General features: G+C 39.4%; 1 pseudogene across 1 annotated transcript in view; it reads left to right on the forward strand.

The window, feature by feature from the left end:
• Window positions 1–15708, forward strand: part of LOC149321826 (uncharacterized) — a 454513-nt pseudogene that overhangs the window by 13552 nt on the left and 425253 nt on the right. The window contains exon 2 of the transcript XR_016281690.1: window positions 1564–1633. The product of XR_016281690.1 is annotated as an uncharacterized LOC149321826 (transcript). The remainder of the gene's footprint in view (window positions 1–1563; window positions 1634–15708) is intronic.

The raw sequence follows: 15708 nt of genomic DNA on the forward strand, positions 1-15708 counted from the left end.
GAAGGCTGCGCCCAGTGAAGCAAAGCGGTGCCTCAAACCAGGAAGGAGCTCCGAAATGGAGCTCCTTCCTGGTTCGCGCAAAGGGCGGCCTAGGCGCCCTGGCGTGGAGCAAGGATGTCACATCCGCACCACCCTGTGTAGAGGCGGCGTGGCCGTGACGTCCTCATGACGGCGGGCGTCTGGAACAGCCGCCGTCATTTTTTACGCGCATAGCGCGTATTAGGGTTAGGGAGGTGCGGAAGCACCGCACCTCCCTAACCCTAGTACGCGCTCCGCATGTACTTTAGTGGTGGTCTATAACCCGCCATAGTTTGTATATACTGAACCATCAGAAAGCAAAGGTGCCACCTGTGAAAAAAAGTTTTGGTTTTTGCAGTATTTCAGGATTTGGAATTCTAGATAAGGAAGACTCAACCTGTATTTTGCATTGAACAGAAGCTGAGTTTAATATGGCAGTATTTTTATAAGGGGAGTACGAAATTCTAAAAAAGAACTTCAAGGACTGTATTCTTTTGGCAGAAAGTGGGCGAGTGAGTCATACCTGTATTTGCCATTCTCTTTGCTTTCTTTACACTTTCCTTATTCCCGTTTGTACTTTTTCTTATGCACATGCTGTAATTACCCTATTTTTCATCTTCTATTGTCACAACCTGCACTCTTTTCTCTCTTTTCTTTATCTATCCATCTGCTTTTCTTCTATCCACATCCTCCCTTTATTGCTTCCTTCTTTCACCCTCTTTGCAAACTGCTTTTTGTCTCTTGCTCTCTCACTGGCTTTTACATGTTCACTCTCTCTCTCTCTCTCTCTCTCACACACACACACACACACACACACACACACACACACACTGTCAGGACAGCAACACAGTTAACGTTTCTCCACTGGCTGCTTACTTTCCTTCTGGTACTGGCAGTGAGGGAAAGGTTTTGCTCTAAGTTCAACAAGAAAATACAGCAAAGTGCCCATGACATCCCTAATTACTACAGCTTGGAGCATAGGGAAATTAACCGTATATAGGCAATTGAAAGAAGCAACGAAGAGTTGGTACTTGTATTTCATTTTTAACGTATTTCTCCAGAATTTTTTTGCTATGGATAAACTCCTCCAAGAGTTCCATTAAAGGTTATGTCAAATTGCTACTCCCAGCTAGAGTAAACCCACTGAATGAACCAGTCTTGTTAAGTCAGCACTGATGCAAGTCCCACTGATGCCTGCTCTAGTTGAGTTTAACTATTTGATTTAGGCTTAATATATTTGATCCTGTTTTATCAATGGGTCCAGCAAAAGACACATCTAATGGCCAAACTCTCCAGTTAATGGAGTTTGAAAGATGCTTCATATGCTGGCATGCTGGACATGATCCAGCCAAAAGCTGAACTTTTTAAAGTTTAATTATTCCAGGAGAAAAAATTTAAGCATGTCTATGAAAACTGATGGGATTATGCTTAATTTGGGCTGGATTAGATGAATGACTAACCACAGGTATACATTTGCAGAGCATATACTGTACTTATCCATTACTTCCATGTAAATACCTATTTTTACACTTTTTTTTTCAACAGAAACTAAGTGAAGGATTAGCTAAACTACGTACAGCAAGAGAAGCACCATCTGAATGCAGGTGTCCACCAGGTATGTGGGAAATGACCCAGATTTTTGTTGCAACCCAGTTTTTTTTTAGAAGTATGACAATGTTACTAACAAAATATGAAAAATACATATGAAGTTATCTAAATTTATTCTTCTGGTTTACATTTGTAAAAAGGGTTTTAAGTACGGAAAGGATGTCTCTATTAAAATTATTAGACTTCTCAGCTATAGAGATAATAAGTAACACATAGTTGACATGATAAATTCATTTTGTTTTAGAATTTCTGTGCTGCTGTCCGGATACTTTCATTTCTTTGTAAATGATGTTTCATACATAGACTATTTGATTAAATGTTTCTTATCCCTTTTCCCCTATTTATTGAACCTGTAAGTACCTTCTGTGAGTCTGTGTGGAAATTGCTTTAATACACACACATCCAGATTCATCACAGCAAATAACTCAAATAAATTACTTCGGAATTTTTATACATTTTTGTTCAGCTGTGTTTTGTGAGACTGAATTAATAACTCAGTGCCTAATGACTTCAGTATGGAAAAAGTACTGGAATACTGTGTTGTTTCTTTCTACAAATATTGCTCATAATAGCTGAACAGCATGGAACATGGTATCTTATATTAGAGATGACTGTGTATCATATGAACAGGGTCATTTTTTAGATGTTGGGGTCAAATGTTTCCATATGGGTATCTTTGTTTTGTAGAGAAACCAAAGTCCACCGGCACACCATTGGTTCATATATTATTTTGTAATGAAACCATCCCAGGCTGCAGTGCTTGGAATTGCAACAGACAAAAGATTGTATGCAGGAATTTTCCCAACGGAAATGGACATTAAATTTAGAATGTTTGTGAAATCATGCAGAGGGGGAAAAGTATGTTATCCTCCTTTGATCTCAAAATTACATATAATAATTTAAAACATTAGATGTACCTTTAAAATTATTATTATTATTATTAACCTTTATTTATGAAGCACTGTAAATTTACACAGCGCTGTACATGCAATCTTTTTAGTTAGACAGTTCCCTGCCCTCGGGCTTACAATCTAAAAAGACACGACACAGAAGGAGAAGGGAGTGATGGAGGGAAAGGGTAAGAGGTCCAGCAGTTCCTCTCTACCTCCAAGGCCTGGACCAAGGCAGATGGACTGGAGGGAGGGCTTGGCTTCATAATGGATGGTTAATCATTTTCCAGGGAAAATACATACTCTCAAGTAGGATAATGCATATACAGTACATAGCAATACAGGAAATGGTTGATAAACAGGCACCAAAAGAACATCAAATAGTAAGCGACAATTATGCAATGCCTGAGAATGCTATATAATAATAATGTAATTGTAGCCCTGTTTGCTAACCACTAGCAAATAAATTGATAACTGTTTTTATGTCTGAAGTCTAGGACTGACTTACTTCTAAGTGGGTAGAATAGTTGAGATATTAATCTCACTTTTTATCATGTCAAAATGTCAGCTCCATTTGAGGAAATATGCTTATGTATGAGTTTCTAATTGCAGTGTTGTATCCATTTTGTACTGACATGTGGAAATTCTGTTTAGATCCCTACAACAGCAGATATGGTGTAGTTACAGTGCGGTGTCATTGATGCTGGCATACTGAAGCCACAGTATCTGAGTGCTTGAATGGCTTACTATAGTTGCTGAAGACGAAGGCTCTGAGCCCCACAAGGACAGAGTCATGCAGGACCTGGCAGCCCCTGAAGGAGTTCTGGGATCTGTTTTGATATTTGCAACCTAATATCTAATGCTGATATCAGCTGACATTAAGAGACTGGAGTGGCTTAACTGTCAAAGGAGGAAAGAGATTTCTTTGCTATTAGTCCTCCTCGTTGCTTACCTTATCTCCATCCAGTTTACTGATTCATGAGTAGGAGTAGGAAAAGGCAGGCCAGATTAGAAAACAGCCCCTTCCCATACTCCTATGCCTCTGATTGTCTGCTCTTTCCTCCCACATTGAAATTTTCTAGCCTACGTGTTTCTGTGTTGTTCTTGTTATTGGACCAAACTAAGCATGGAATTAGTTTAATTTAGGTTATAAATTGCTTAAAGATGACCATGCTGGGAAGTGTGGACACGGATCGCCACTTTTCAATGTATCTTGACCAACATACGCTTCAAGAGGAAGGGAAGCATGCAGGTACCATTATGACAATGAGCTGGTAATTGGGAAATGTGTGAGGGGGAAGCAAATGGCAGCAGTTTTCACTGTGTGAAATGTCATGAGTGTGGTCCTTCACTCCCTTCCCCCATTCCCTATTACAAGAACAAAAATACACAATATCGAGTACTTATTGGTTGTCCTGCCTACCAGCCATTCTTGAATACAGGTGAGCAAGCTGTGTAAAGGTGAAACTTTCTGTTAATGGGATCAGTATATTAAGGACTGGCATGGCTGGCTGCCACTTAAAGGTTTTGGATGTGCCCAATGGGTTTTGTTTATTTAAATACAATAAGCTACTTAGAATCATAGAGTCATAGAGTTGGAAGAGACCACAAGGGCCATCCAGTCCAACCCACTGCCATGCAGGCATACATAAGGTACCCCCAACAGATGGCCATCCAGCCTCTGTTTAAAAACCTCCCAAGAAGGAGACTCCACCACTCTTCGAGGATGCTTTGATTTAGATTTGCTGCATGAGAATCTGTCGGGGATGCTTTGTTTTAGATTTCCTGCATGGTGGGGATTGGACTGGATGGCCCCTGCGGTCTCTTCCAACTATATGATTCTATGATTCTCTGGAGCAGCAGAAAACAAGCTTGCTCCATCCTCAGTATTACACCCCTTCAAATATTTAAACAGGGCTATCATATCACCTCTTAACTGTCTTGTTTGGGCTAAACACACCCAACTCCCTAAGTCTCTCCTCATAGGACATGGTTTCTAGACCTTTCACTCCATCAGGGCTAGCCTGAAGAAGAGACTCCTCCCTCCATAACTGTCATCTTCCGGCCTATGAGGGAATTGACCAGGCAGGCCCAGCTCCATCAGGGCTAGCCTGAAGAAGAAGAGCCCTCGCTTCGGTCCATCTGCCTTGGTCCAGGCCTCAGAGGGAGAGAAGAATGCTGAACCTAATCCCCTCCACCCCCACCATTCCCTTCTCCTTTTGTGTTGTGTCTTTTTAGATTGTAAGCCTGAGGACAGGGAACCGTCTATTATCCCCTCTGTTGTAAGCCGCCCGGATTCCCAGTGATTGGGCAGCATATAAATAAAACCTATTATTATTATTATTATTATTATCATTATCATTATCATTATTATTATTATTATTTTGGTCACCCTCCTTTGGACATGCTCCAGCTTGTCAATATCCCTTTTGAATTGTGGTGCCCAGAACTGGACACAGTCTTCCAGGTGAGGTCTGACCAAAGCAGAATAGAGTGGCACTATTACTTCTCTTAATCCAGACACTATACATCTATTGATGCAGCCTAAAATTGCATTGGCCTTTTTAACTGCCACATCACACTGTTGACTAGGACTGCTAGGTCCCTTTCACATGTAGACTTGTTAAGCCAGGTCTTCTCCATCCTATATCTTTGCATTTCATTTTTTCTAAGTGCAGTATCTTACATTTCTCTTAGCTACTCCTCATAATTTGGTGTCATCTGCAAATTTGATAAGCGTGCCCTCTATGCATTCATCTACGTCATTGACAAAGATGCTGAATAGCACTGGGACCAGGAAAGAGCCCTGTGAGACCCCACTAGTCACTTCTCTCCAGGATGAAAAGGAGCCATTGTTGAGCACCCTTTGGTTCGGCCAGTCAACCAATTTCAAATCCATGTAACAGTTACCTTGTCTAGCCCACATTTCACTAGCCTGTTTGCAAGAATGTCATGAGGAACCTTGTCAAAGGCCTTACTGAAATCAAGATATACTATATCTATGGCATTCCCCTCATCTACCAAACTGATAATTTTATCAGAGAGAGAGATCAGATTAATCTGGCTTGACTTTTTGTGATTATTGCATTGCCTTCTAAATGTTCACAGACTGTTTAATGATTTGCTCTAGAATCTTTCCTCACATTGATGTCAAACTAACTGTGCAATAATTGTTGGGATCCTCTTTTTCTCCCTTTTTGAAGATGGGGACAACATTTGCCCTCCTGTTCTCCAGGAATTCTCAAAGATTATTGCCGGTGGTTGCATTTTCCAGTTCTTTTAATACTCTTGGATGTAGTTCATCTGATCGCAGAGATTTAAATTAATATAGATTAACCAGATATTCCTGTACTACCTCTTACTTATTCTGTGCTGACTTTCCCCTATTGTGTCCTCTGCTCTATTTTCTTCATGTTGAACACCCTTTTCTTTTTGTGAGAAAACAGATGCAAAGGTGTTGAGTAGTTCTGCCTCTTCTCTGCCTCCTGTTATCATTTTGCCTTCTTCTCCATGCAGTGTCCCTACCAGTTCCTTCTTCTTTTTTTTGCTATGGACATACCCCCTAAAAAGCCCTTTTTATTGTTCTTAACCTCTTTAGCAAACCTGAGCTCATTCTGTGCTTCAGCTTTTCTCACTTTCCACCCTACACATGCTAGCTGTTTGTTTGAATTCCTCTTTGGTGATTTCCCCTTTTCCCCATTTCTTATATATCTCCCATTTAAAATTTAGCTCTGTTGAAAGTTCTTTAATCAACCACCCTAGTTTCTTGAGACACCTGTCATTTTTTCTCTTTGTGGGAACTGTTTTAAATTGTGCCTTCAGTATCTCCCTTATGATAAACTCCCATCCTTCCTGAGCACTCTTCTCTTTTAGTATTCTGAAATCAGTTTTCCTAAAGTCTAGAATGTATGTCTCACTATGCCTGGCTTCTCCTTTCCTCTGTATTTCAAACTCCAGAAGCACATGATCACTCCCAGGTAAGGATCATACCACTTGCACCCCATTAACCAGATCTAGAATAGCTGATCCCCTTGTTGCCTCTTGTACCTTTTGGATAATGAAATTGTCTTCCAGGCAAGTGAAGAATTTGCTAGACTTTAAAGTTTTGGCTGAGTTTGACATCCAGCAAATAGCAGGATAGTTGAAATCACCCATCACTACTACATCTCTCTGAGTGTGTGGTCATCTGTTCTATCCAATTCCTCAGTCTGACTTGGAGGTCTGCAGCAGACTCCCACAATAATATCCCTGTTGTTTCCCGCTCCTTTAATTTTTATCCAGATGCTCTCCACCTGGCTTCCAGGTGTAAACATCCCTGACATATAATGCTATTCATCCTCCTTCCCTGTTTGGCTTGTTTCTCTTAAAAAGGTTATACCCCTCTCTTGCTACATTCCAATCATTAGACTCATCCCACCAGGTTTCAGTGATGCCTGTTATATCATATTTACTTTATTGTGCAAGGATTTCAAGTTCACCTTGTTTATTTCCCGTGCTTTGTGCATTAGTATAGAGACATCTAAGACCATGGGACCTCCACTCTAGGTGCCTGTGTAAAGCTTTTCCCCTCCCACTGTTGGATCCTTGCACTATTTGCCTTGTTCCATCTATAACAGTTTGACTATTATCTCTTTTCCTTGATGAACTTCTGCCTTCCAGAATACTGTCTCCCTCCCCTACATAACAGTTTAAAGTCCTCCGGATCAAATTTTTGAGACTGTTGCCAAAAACATTTCTGCCAACTGGTGTGAGATGGAACCCATCCCTTGCTTAAAAATCTCCCCTCTTTTTGGGACTCCTCCCCCTGCCCATTTTCAGAAGTGTTTGTTGTATAGAAGCCATGTTTCAGTTTGAGGAGCACAACTAGTCTGTTGACTTGGTGATGAGCACAAGTCCATTGTTCCATTGGACACAGTGGACCTGCTTTATGTTGTTGGAACCTTGACCAGAACTGTAGGATCATGATTAATGTCCCACTAGGAAGGTATATTAAGAGGGAAGTGAATGTTGGGTCAAATGCCAGTATAAATTACAATCTACACCTCAGAACCAAACACCCTGTTATAAAAAAAGATAATTTTTCTTTCTTGTAACTATAAAACATAAATATACAAATGACTAAGTGTGTGTGTGCACATATACAACAACAACAAATCTGGAGGCTTTAGAAGTATTTTGTTAATAAAATGTATAGGGGTCTTGTTTACCTTTGATTAGTAATAATTGACAAAGGATACTATCTAGTAAAGGATGATCCCAACTGCCACAGAAAACTGTCTTATGTGATGCACAATGCCACCTCTGAGATTTTTTATTATTCAAAGATCCCACTAGACTTAATGGAATGTTTTCCCAGATAAATATGTATAGCAGGGGTCAGCAATGTGGTACCTTCCAGATGTTTTGGATTACATATTACCCACAGTCCCTGCCTATTAGCCATGCTGACTTGTCTTAATTAGATTCTAAAAAAAATTCTAGGCCAGGATTCAGTTGGGTAGTTGGACTGATGAAAGAAGCTTGTAAGATGATCCAAGAGAGGACATTTTCCCCTCCTCTTTGCTTGCAGCTTTTACATGCTTGCACCTGAAATGCTCTCCTTCTTTCCCTCTTGTTCTTCAACACTACAAACTTTGTTCTGGAAGGTTTTCTAGGACTCTAGAGCAGACATTGAGCAGTTGCTAGTTATGCTGCCTGGCATCTTTCATAGAACAAGTACCCAATTGGATCCTGCTCAGAATGTATCTGATTGCTTACTCTTGGTGTGTGCGCATGCATACATGCATGCACACAAACCAGTGAATATACAGGCTTTCAGCCTTAGCCACGGAAGACCCACTGATTTTAGTGAATTTACATCACAATTCTATCAGTACAATCTGACATAACTTCAGAAGCATTCATTCCAAATAGAAATTAAATGTTTACACTTCTGAAATTCAATTAGCAGTCTGTACAGCTTTTGTTATTACTGACCACCAGAGGGAGCTAATATTATTTCATGGATACCATGGAAACATGAAAATGCTAACTTTGCAATAAATAATCTGAAATGGGTTTTCAGATGTGGAGAATTATTCCAGAACCCTGTAAGACATATATTCTAGAAAAAGTATCTGAAAATGAAGCACCTCTTTATTTGGTTGTTAATGTATTCAGGCAGTTTTAAATCTTTGTTGCAGTGTGAGTATATCTGTGATCAGGTTCAGTTAGATAGTTTGTATGCAGTCTAGATTGTATTGTGTGTACCATTACATGAGTGTTTTACAGTATGCCTCTGATGTTAATTTGTCTTCTTCAGAATAAGTGCAATATAGCTGAAAAGAATATGGTTGTTGAACGATACATAACTGTTTCTAGAGTCAGCAAACACAAGCTTGATATTATTACAGAGGCTTTTTTCTTAAGTACAGGAGATGCCATGTCTACTACAGATCAATCCATGGATCTGTTAGCCAGTTCCATTTAAAAGACACACCTTATGTGAATGTTCTGTTCAATCTAAGAGTGAATCTGCAGCTAACTTCTGCTCAGCAAAGGGCAGTTTTTACAGCTTGCATTGGAACATGAGACAGGAAAATGAAAATAAATCCAAAGATCATGTTCTACTTATTCAGTCTCTTTCTTGAGCTAAAGAATATGAATTACTGCAGATGCGGCTACTTATAACACTGTGCGATTTTGTGCAAGCACTTTAGAAACTCACTTTGTTGCCCCTGGACCCTCAGGGGCCACACTACCATAATTGATCAAAATTTGAAACAAAAGGAAAAACAGAAGTGGCCAGAATTCTATTTCTAGTTTTGAAAAATGGATTAAAATGTCAAACATTGTGAAGGTAGTGGGAGGCTGGGAAACTTTAAAGGATGTTTTGACTCATTGCTCCTTGATGCTTTTAAAACCAGAATTTAAAACAAGGGTAGACAAACTTAAGCCTTTCCAGTGTTGTTGGACTTCAGCTCCCATTTGGTTACACCATTTAATTTAAAATTAGTGAGTCAAGTCTTTCTCTTCAAATAATTCTATACCAGTTTTTTCTTCCTTGTCTACAGCAGCTCCACTTTATAATTCAGAACTGGTCTGTGAAAACTTTCATCATGTTCCACTTGTGCAATCTCTTTCTAGAGCAAAATAATGAGAATTGCTGCAGAACTGGCTACTTACAACAGTATTTAAATTTGTTCCTTCGCTTCCCGATGTGCAGCTCCATGCTTTACCATATCCACTCAGGCAGTTTACCTTCACATCTTTAAAAAATTAGCTGCACTTAGAGTGAAGTGAAAGAAGCTTGTGAACCAAAAAGTATTTGGAAGAAATCTATTTTCATGTTATAGAGGACAGCAGGAGTGGATTGCTGAATGAGGGCCAGAGGCTAGTCCCCTTCCCAATTTCTTCCTTGGGTTTTAGCCTTCACAAGCCCAAATACCTCTGTCTTCATCTGCTGTCACAGGTAGAAGTGACACAGTGTCACCTCTGACACCGTTTTGAAATTGGGTGTGAGGAAAATGGAGGTATTTGGGAGTAATGGCCTCAAACTGCTGCATTTTAAAAAAGGGTTTGGGGAACTGGTATGGGGCTTCAGAGTCCACAAAAGTGTGGCTCAGAGACTGCATGTGGCCTGAGAAATACATTCTCTCCTCCCCACATCCCAGGAGTAGAGGCAGGGATTGCAAAGTAGCAACTGCTCCTAAATGTTAGGAGGAGAAGATAGTGCTGGCAGAGAAAGAGAGAGCAGTTTTACACACAGAGAAGGAGGGAAGTGGAGTCTCAGAGATGAAAAAAAAATGCGTCTGGCCTTCCTCCATTAGATTTTTCAATACTCCTAGAGAGGCATGTGACCTTTTAAAATTGTCAAATAGATTTTTCAAATATCCCACTACAGTTTTTTCTGGTAGCTTATTTTAACTGTTGTGGTGCAGCCTTTCCCTTGAATGTTACAGTTAAGTAGGATCAAAGTCATTTTCACCCTGAGCCAGGCTTGTTGGCAGATGGGTTTATTGAAAGAAATACAATATAACTTTTTAAAATGGCTCTGATTTTCCCTTGATTCTATATTTCAAGGCAGGCCTATAGCAGAGGCTGTTCAGTAGCAGGCATTGTGACATGCTTGTTGCACTGTTGTTAAATTAATTGCGGTAAATAATAATAATAATAATTTATTTATATCCCTCCTCTCCAATTGGATCGAGGTAGTTTACAACATTAAAACAGCATTAAAATACATTAAAATACAAAATAATATTATAAAGACCAAAGACCTACCCACCCTCAAATTTAAAATAACAATTCAAGACAAATACCAATAAACAAAAGCAGATGGGAAGTTGATGGAGCAGTCAAATTAATCTGGAAAGGCCTGCCAGAAGAGATGTCTTGACCACCTTTTTGAAGCAGTCAAGGTTGGTAATATTTTGGATCTCCTCTGGCAGGTCATTCCATAGTTTAGGGGCAGCAGAAGAAAAGGTCCTTTGAGAGACTGTAGTAAGCCTACTTTTTATTGGCTGCAACAAGTTTTTACTGGAGGAGCTAAGCGTGCAGGGAGGATTATGGGATTTACATTGTAATGGCCTTTTGTGAAACAGTTGTCACAATCCTGCTTTATTGATGAGCAATTTTGTATTCCATAAAGGAAACCAACTCCCATTTCCAAAATCTTTTGTCACTTGCAAAAACAACATTCTTCCTAGAATAGGTTTATTGTAATCTTTGAAAATACTATTTTATAACACCCACAAGTATTTTACTACAGAACTACAGTATTTAACTTCAAACAACCAGAAACAAAAATGAAAAAGAAACTTCAGTTCATCAATGAAAAAGAAATTTCAATTCAATTCATCTCTCTTTCAAAGATTTAAAAAATATTGTCAAAATAATAATGTATGTGTGCATAATTATATAAAATAGTCAAGGTTGTTAGTGAATTAAGTGTAATTCAAAGCAAGTATTTTTCAATAACATACTGGCTTCAAAAAAGTGAAACAGTTTTTCTTATGCCAGATGTTGTTCCATTTCTACAGAATGAAAGCCATGTGCATTGTGGGAAGATTATTAGGTGAATCCAAATGCTTTCCTATGGTCTCAGTGAGTCTTCAGATGACTGAAATCTTCAGATGAGTGACCTGTGTTTTTTTTTTTTTTTTTGGCCAGGATGCTTTTCTGTGAAGGGGAAAGTTACTTTTAACTGCTGGCAATTTCCTCATATGGTGTGATGGGAGAAATTATTAAAGAAGCATAGTAGTTGGCAGTATGATGAAATATTATTTAACCCATTCTTTCCACACATGATTCATTTTTCTGTGTCACCTTTCCCCATTAGAATATAAGAGCTGAATTTTAATAGTAAGGCTTAATGAAGTTTCTGATTTTGTTTATTGTTAAAACCTAGTCTATAAATTAAACCATTTGAAGGAAATCTTAAAACTTAAGCTCTCAAATGTTTTAAATGGACAAACAGTAATTTAAAGATTTGGAGATCTTGATTGCAGACTTTTAAAAACAGAACAGCACATTTAAAGTGCTGTATATGTTCCAGTCACAGATCTGTTAGCAATTTAATCTGAAGAAAGGAACATTTGGCAGTATTATTTAGGTGTAGATCTGTTGCCAGCTCTGTCCCTATTGTGCTTTCCCATGTTCATATGTAAAAGGTGACAGAACTGCCCTCCCCAACTCCATCTGTAAGTTTATGGCAGGCCTCAGAGGACATGTGGAGTGATATCTGTGTACCACATGCTGAAAGAGTAGTAGACAGGCTAGCTTGCCAAGTATTACCTTTAAGAGTTAGTGTTGCCCTGAAAATATTTGAAATGTCTCTCAAGAGCAAAGGATTTTATGCTTTCTGGAAAATTGAGTGCTCTCCTTAATGGATAATCTCACTAATACTCTGATGTGGAATGAGAAATGTCAAGTAAACCTAATGTTAAATGAATATTATTGAAATAACCACTATTTCAAAACACTTAAATGCTATACTCTTTCTTAGGAATAGAGATTTGTTGGGGGGGGGATAGCTTTTTGGCATATCCTACGTAATGGTTTTCTGAATCAGCTTTCTTTCAAGTGTTTTTAAAGAGTGCAGGTCTGAGCCTATGATGATAAATGCCTCTCTCTTGGCTTTGCCTGAGAGTTTTGATTTCTTAAGCTCTTGAAGGACAAAGTAGCATCAGTGGATGGGAGTGTATGAGTTGATGGAAGGTCCTGTTACTAGCACTGGCATGTGACCCCAGAATGTTTTTGTTAGTTTGCTGTACAGCAGCAATTACACTAAAACTCAAAAATTCTTTCTAAACTTGTGTTCAGAAGAGTATAATTTAAGGGATCCATGTGGTGAGGCTGTAGAAAGAAAACTGAACAAGTAATTCCTAGTGTGTGTCATGTTTGTGTCTTTCTAGGAAACTTTGGTTATGTGCTAGGTAATCTATTGGAAGCAGTTTTTAAGTTGTGGATTTTTAGATAACACATTTAATCATCTAAGGAAATTTAAGTTGTTGCTTTATTTCCCTTTTGTTTTTGTGGTATTTTCCTTACTGAGACCATTAGTCTACATTTCTAAATAGGCATGGATTTTGGAGAGTCAATTACTGAGAGTAGCTTATTTCACTTTATAGCTGTGGTGTCTTTTCTATCTCAGCAAACCACTTGTGCCAAATGGCTTGTGAAGTTGAAGGCTTGTACCAAATGGCTTGATTTGCAAAGAGCTGGCTTTCAACAGATTAAAAACATGAACTTAAATATGATCTGTGAAATCTAGTACAGTAAAAGGACCTTCCATGATTAAACAAGCATGTGTGTGTGTGTGTCTTCAAAATGTTTCTGACTTATGGCAACCCTAAGGCGAACCTATCACGGGGGTTTCTTGGCAAGATTTGTTCAGATAAGGTTTGCCATTGCCTTCCCCTCAGTCTGAGAGCATGTGATTTGCCTAAGGTCACCTATTGGGTTTCATGGCGGAGCTGGGAATCTAACTCTGGTCTCCAGATTAGTAGGCCAATGCTCAAACCGCTGCACAACACTGGCTCTAATGGTGAGTACTGTACCTTCTGAAGCTGATATCTTTCACCATCAGCCATGCAGCCCAAGATAAATGTTTTCATCAGATCAAACCCAAAGGCTTTGTCTAGGGTCCTTATACTGTCTTACTTGGTATAAATTGCATCGACTGCAGTGGGATGTATTGAAGTGGTGTCCCGGCACTGGGTGATACCTGGGGTTGAGTGGGGGCTTCTGGAAGGTGGGGCCTCTGGGGACAGCATGCACTCCCACCCGCCGTCCTTTTCCTGATGAGGAAAAGGATGGGACGGCGCACAAGGGGAAGCATGTGCAGGGATGGCACATGAGGGGAGCATGGAGATGGAGCATGTGTGAGGATGGTGCATGGGGGAATGTGGAAAAGGAACACATGGGAATGGTGTGAGGGGATGGTGCAGCTGGGAGCATGGGGGAGCGTGGAAAGAGGGCCTAACCGGATGTTACCTCCCTTCTGGGGTGTCACCTGCTGTGGGCCACCCCACTGCACCCTCCCACCCCTCAGTGATGCCACTGCTCTATTGGAGTGCATCTTTAGTGACACACATTTATTAGGCTTTAAAGTCAATGCATGTGCTTTGCATTTTTTTTAATGGTAAAAATTATGTTAATATCTCTACACTTACTGGATAGGGGTTTTTCTATTTTAACTGCTAATCCCATCTCTCTTTTTTCTACTCCCCTCCCTGCTAAATTAAGACACTTTAGTTTGACAGTTTAGAAAGCAATTACACAGCCCATCCAGCTGTCAACACATAGATTGAGCATGCAGGAGGGAGAAGTCTGGTGGGATCCCCTTCAGGCTGTATTAGAGTCTCCTTTGAAACAGACCTCAAACATTCCTTGTTACCCAAGAGAGAGTTCAGTCCCATCGATACTGTTTATACACTAGGATTAAGGCAACTGAAACAAACTGGAGAATTACACTGTGCAGAAAAGCAGAATGCAGTTATTTAATTATGTATGTGTGTTCTTAAAGTGGAAGTGATTGTACCTGAAACTTTGATAGAGCCAGCTTTTAAGGAACAAAATTAAGCAAGGAGTAATATGAGGTATGTGACTATTATTGTCAGAAAGTATAGCTTTCTGTTTAAAATTTTGAAATTGCACAATTAAGCCTAATAAGTAATTGGATTTCTATTTATTTTTGTAAAATAGTATTATTATTTTTGTTTACTTATGCATATATCTTCTTCATCTTTCCCAGTCTGCTCATTCTATCTCAATTGTGGCTTTTAAACTTTTGGCTCCTTCAGTTTTCAGCTGGGTTTTCAGCTGGGACAGCCATCATTTTGCTCAGTCCAGTCCCTTCAGAAACATCCCCCTCCAGTATCCTAAGTATTCAAGGAGCTAAATTGTCTTTCCCCTTTTTTGCACCATATGTACCCCAAGTGGCAAAAGCTGAAACTCAGCCAGTGGCATTGTAAGGGAGGTAGCAAACAAACTTTTATACACATCTCTCTACTTGAAATTGCTTGCCTGTTTATAGTAAACTTAAGAGTAGTTATTTTCGCCCAGCTGGCAAACAAGCAGCCATGAAACTTTTTTCAAAAAGTTTGCTGATTGATCATTCTCTTTGAACTCTTTTCTCCAGTATCTTAGCAGTAAGTGCAGTTTAGTTGCTTTTACTATTGCCTAATTCTATCTATTTCACCTGACCCACTGAGATTGAGGAAAAGGCCAGCTGCAGTGGATATTTACAAGATGGAGGATGTTGACATGGAAGAGTGACAAGAGAAACTCATGGTACGGATATCTGCCTACTCCATTTATTTCCTGGAAAAACTACATTTAAATTAATTAAAATTAATACTAAAAGTGACTTCTTGCACTGTTCAGTTGATTTTGGAGATATAAAAGAAAAAATGACATCATTATCTTGAGAGCCAAGCTGGGCGTTACTGGTGGGGATAGGAAAAAGAAGCAAAGAGGATGAAGGAGAATATGCTGAAAATCCAAGTATGAGTATTGACTTGGTAGCTAATGTGTTCCTGAATTCTTATGTGCAAAAAACCAAATCCAGTAGAAGGAAATGAAGACACTGAGGAGTGGAGTGTTATCTGAAAGGGTAGGTAGCTCTTGGTAAATGTGTGCTTGAAATATAGAAGAACTTACTCTCAAGCCCTTGACCCATGTTTGAAATCTGCATCTCTCTCGGTCAGTA

Source organism: Sceloporus occidentalis, unplaced genomic scaffold, assembly GCF_023333645.1.
Source record: "Sceloporus occidentalis isolate IW3139 unplaced genomic scaffold, rSceOcc1.0.p SCAF_1, whole genome shotgun sequence".
Classification (NCBI taxonomy): domain Eukaryota; kingdom Metazoa; phylum Chordata; class Lepidosauria; order Squamata; family Phrynosomatidae; genus Sceloporus; species Sceloporus occidentalis.